Genomic DNA, 5,000 nt, shown 5'->3' with positions numbered 1-5,000 from the left:
GAGAGAGAGAGAGAGAGAGAGAGAGAGAGAGACCAGGGAAGATAGTTATAGGTTGACTAAGAGAGAGAGGGGGGATGTTATAAATATTAAGGTATACGATATTCTCTCCATGGATAGATAAAAGTACGGATGGATAGATAGAAAGAGATATATTTAGATGGGTAGGACAGTCGGTAGGCAGAGATAGATAGATAGATAGAGAGAGAGAGAGGGGGGGGCTGGGAAGTGTTTACAAAGACCACACAGACCTTCATCCCCTCCTGGGTGGTCTGGCTTTAATGTTAATAGAGAGACTTAAAGATGAGAGAGAGAGAGAGAGAGGGAGGGAGGGTGGGGTGGATTTCCAAGTATATATATAAATCTACACTTATCCTGTAGTTGATAGAAATAAGTAGGTAGATAGATAGATAAACGGATGGATAGATAAAGATACATTGATGGGAAGATAGATAGACCAGAGAGAGAGAGAGAGAGAGAGACGTAGACCACAGACACTTTACATGTCTTTCTAGGTGGTCCAGGCTTAATAGAAAGAGGGATTTTAATGAGAGAGAGAGAGAGAGAAGGGGGGGATATGGACAGAGACAGAGAGCGAGAGAGGGGGGAAAGGGATGGAGAGAGAGAGAGGGGGGAAAGGGATGGAGAGAGAGAGAGGGAGGAGGTGGACAGACAGAGGGAAGGGATGTGGAGAGAGAGAGAGAGAGAGAGGAAAGGGATGAGAGAGAGAGAGAGAGAAAGAGAGAGAGAGAGATGGACAGACAGAGGGAAGGGATGGAGAGAGAGAGAGAGAGAGAAAGGGGGAGATGGACAGAGAGAGAGAGAGAGAAAGGGGGAGATGGACAGAGAGAGAGAGAGAGAGAAGGAGGGAGATGGACAGAGAGAGAGAGAGAGAGAGAGAGAAGGGGGGAGATGGACAGAGAGAGAGAGAGAGAGAAGGGGGGAGATGGACAGAGAGAGAGGGGAAAGGGATGGAGAGTGAGAGAGGGGGGGAAAGGGAGGGAGAGAGAGAGAGAGAGAGAGAGGGGGGGAAAGGGATGGAGAGAGAGAGAGGGGGGGGAAAGGGATGGAGAGAGAGAGAGGGGGGAAAGGGATGGAGAGAGAGAGAGGGGGGAAAGGGATGGAGAGAGAGAGAGGGGGGGGAAGGGATGGAGAGAGAGAGGGGGGGGGAAAGGGATGGAGAGAGAGAGAGTGGGGAAATGGATGGAGAGAGAGAGAGGGGGGAAAGGGATGGAGAGAGAGAGGGGGGGAAAGGGATGGAGAGAGAGATAAGGGGAAAAGCGATGGAGAGAGAGAGAAGGGGGAAAGGGATGGAGAGAGAGAGGGGGAAAGGGATGGAGAGAGAGAGAGGGGGAAAAGGGATGGAGAGAGAGAGGGGGGGAAAGGGATGGAGAGAGAGAGAGAGGGGAAAGGGATGGAGAGAGAGAGGGGGGGGGAAGGGATGGAGAGAGAGAGAGAGGGGGGAAAGGGATGGAGAGAGAGAGAGAGGGGGGAAAGGGATGGAGAGAGAGAGAGAGGGGGGGAGGAGGTGGACAGACAGAGGGAAGGGATGTGGAGAGAGAGAGAGAGGGACAGACAGTGAGGAAAGGGATGAGAGAGAGAGAGAGAGAGAGAGAGAGAGAAGGGATGGAGAGGGAGAGAGACAGACAGACAGACAGAGAAAGAGACAGAGGGAAGGGATAGAGAGAGAGAGAGAGAGAGGGGGGGGGATGGACAGATAGAGAGTGCAGGGAGGGAGGGGAGGGGGAAGGGAGGAAGGGGGAGAAAGACAGATGTACAAAGGGAGGAGCTCAGACGGCCAGACGGAGAGAGAGAGAGAGAGAGAGACGATTATGTTGAGTGAAAGGAAGGAGGGAAATGGAAAGGAAGAGAGAGAAAAAAGGAGGGAAGGATGATTTAGGGAGGAAGGTGAGAGAGAGAGAGAGAGAGAGAGAGAGAGGAAAGTAAGATAGGTGACAGAGAGGGAGGAAGAGTAGGTACAGAGAGAGAGAGAGAGGAAGTGGAGGGAAGGTAGGTATGAGGGAGGGGGGCGTGGAAGGACAAGGAGGTAAATATGGGTCAACGCTTCCCTCTACCAGCAGACAAAGAGAGAGAAAGAGAGAGAGAGTTTCCGTCATTCTTTTGTTTACAGACTTGAGAGAGAGAGAGAGAGAGAGAGAGAGAGAGAGTCATTCTTATATTTCTGCAAACTTTTTTTTTGTTTCGTCTCTTGTTAGTTTCTTTCTCCTTTGTTTTGTTTTTGTTTTGTTTTCTTTCCTTCTTTGTTTATACTCCGTTTTCTTTCAGTCTTTCTTATGTTTATTTATTGATTCATATATTCATGCATTCACGCCTCCCTCCCTCCTTATTTCCTTCCATCCATCCATCTTCCTTCCCTTCCTCCCTCCTTATTTCCTTCTATCCATCCGTCTTCCTTCCTTCCCTTCCCTTCCCTTCCTCCTTACTTCCTTTCTTCCATCCATCCAGCCATCCTTCCCTTCCTTCCTTCCTTCTTTCCCTTCCTACCTTCCTTCTTTCCCTTCCTTCCTTCCTTCTTTCCCTTCCTTCCTTCTTTCCCTTCCTTCCTTCTTTCCCTTCCTTCCTTCCTTCCTTCCCTTTCCTTCCTTCCTTCCTCCCTTCCTCTTCCTTCCTTCCCTCCTTCCTTCCTTCCTTCCCTCCTTCCTTCCACCCATCCATCCATCCCCTCCCTTCCCTTCCCCTCCTCTCCTCCTTCCTTCATTCATTCATTCATTCATTCTTCCTTTCTTCTTCCTTCCTTCCATTCATTGTGCTTCCTTCTTTGTTTCTCTCCATCTATCTATCCGTCCTTCCTTCTATCTATCGTCCGTATCTATCTGCATCAGTATTTATGGATGTATGTGAGAATCTGTCTGTCTGTCTGTCTTCCCTTTATCACCATCTATCTGTGTGTCTGTCTGTCTCTTCCTTGCCTTTGTATCTATTTCTGTGTCTGTCTATTTTATCCCTGTCTTCTTCCATCCTCTCTTCTTGTACTGTCTGTCCCCAATATCATATCTATCTGTCTATGGCTATATTTTCTTCCTCCCTCCCTATCTCCCTCCTTCCTTGCATCCCTCCTTCCTTCCTTCCTTCCTTCCTTCCCTCCTTCCTTCCTTTCATCCTTCCTTCCTTTCATCCTTCCTTCCTTCCTTCCATCCTTCCTTCCTTCATTCCTTCATTCATTCATTCCTCCCCCTCCCGTCCTCCCTCCCTCAAATATTATATCTTTCTGTGTCTGCATGTCTTTATCTCCCTCCCTCCCTCCCTCCCTCCCTCCCTCCCTCCCTTTCTTCTTTCCTCCCCCTCCCTCCCTCCCTCAAATATTATAGCCTATCTTTTTTTGTGTCTACCTATCTTTATCTGCCTTCTTTCCTCCCCCTCCCTCCCTCCCTCCCTCCCTTTCTCCCTCCCTTTGTCTCCAATTAACAACTAATTTGAATACAATTACGTAGTTACATCGTTAAGACAAATTGCTAGGGTCATCCAGTAGATTGAGAAAGTAGATAAGTGTGTCGGTAGGTAGGTAGGTAGATAAGTAGGTAAATACTAGGTTGGTAAGTAAGTACGTTGATGGATAGGTAGGTTGGTCGGTAGGTAGATGGGTAGGTAAATAGTAGGTTGGTAGGTAGGTAGGTCGGTGGGAAGGTAGGCAGGTAGGTAAGTAGATGGGTAGGTAAATACTAGGTTGGTAGGTAGGTGGGAGGGTAGGAAATAGGTAGGTAGGTGGGTAAGTTGGTAGGTAGGTAGGTAGATGGGTAGGTAAATAAGTAGGTTGGTAAGTAGATGGATAGGTAAATAATAGGTTGGTAGGTAGGTAGGAGGGTAAGTAGGTAGGTGGGTGGGTAAGTAGATTGGTAGCGGGTAGATTAGTGGTAGGTAGATAGCTTGTTTACTGTGCTGCTAAGTAGGTGAATAGGAGGTTAATATGTTAGTAGGCAGGACGTAGGTAGGTGTGTAGGTAAGTCGCGAGTGTTTCAAGTAGGTTGAAGGTAGGTAGGTAGGTGGGTGAGTAAGTGAGTGGGAGGGAGGAACGGTAGGGTAGGGCGGGGTAGGTAGGTAGGTGGGTGGGTGGGTGGGTAGGTAAGTAGATGGGTTGGTGGACGAGAGGGTAGACAGGTAGGTTGTGTGGTGGGGTGGATGGTTAGGTAGGTAGGCTAGGTGGTTGAGTGAGAGGGTAGGTAGGTAGATGGGTGGGTGGATGAGAGGGTAGGTAGGTAGGTAGATAGTAGGTAGATAGGTAGGTAGGTGGGAAGGAGACGGGGTAAATTGGCAAATAAAAAAAGAAGCAGGTAAGAAAATGATAAAAAAAAATAACACAAAAAACGAGAGACTAGACAAGGATAAAGTAATTGTATACCCAAGTTCACCTTCCTGTCCCCACCAGGTCCCCCTCCAAGTCCCCACCAGGTGCCCCTCTAAATCCCCACCAGGTCCCCCTTCAAGTCCCCACCAGGTCCCCCTCCAAGTCCCCACCAGGTCCCCCTCCAAGTCCCCACCAGGTCCCCCTCCAAAAGTCCCCACCAGGTCCCCCTCCAAAAGTCCCCCACCAGGGTCCCCCCTCAAAAAAGTCCCCACCAGGTCCCCCTCCAAAAAAAAAAGTCCCCACCAGGTCCCCCTCCAAAAAAAAAGTCCCCACCAGGTCCCCCTCCAAAAAAAAGTCCCCACCAGGTCCCCCTCCAAAAAAAAAGTCCCCACCAGGTCCCCCTCCAAAAAAAAAAGTCCCCACCAGGTTCCCCTCCAAAAGTCCCCATCAGGTCCCCCCCAAAAGTCCCCCTTCAAGTCCCCACCAGGTCCCCCTCCAAGTCCCCCTTCAAGTCCCCTCCAAGTCCCCACCAGGTCCCCCTCCATGACCTCTGTTGTCTGTTGTGTCTGGTAAAACACACTAAATTTTTCCTCGCACTTCCTGGCTGTAACCTCTATAGCAAACCTCCCTCCCTCCCTCCCTCTCCCTTTTTCTCTCCCTTTTTTGTTTACCTCCCTCCCTCCCTACCTACCTACCTACC

This window comes from Coenobita brevimanus, chromosome 15, assembly GCF_032717465.1.
Source record: "Coenobita brevimanus isolate Jiangsu-jjx chromosome 15, ASM3271746v2, whole genome shotgun sequence".
Lineage (NCBI taxonomy): Eukaryota > Metazoa > Arthropoda > Malacostraca > Decapoda > Coenobitidae > Coenobita > Coenobita brevimanus.
Note: the sequence above shows the minus strand (reverse complement) of the source record.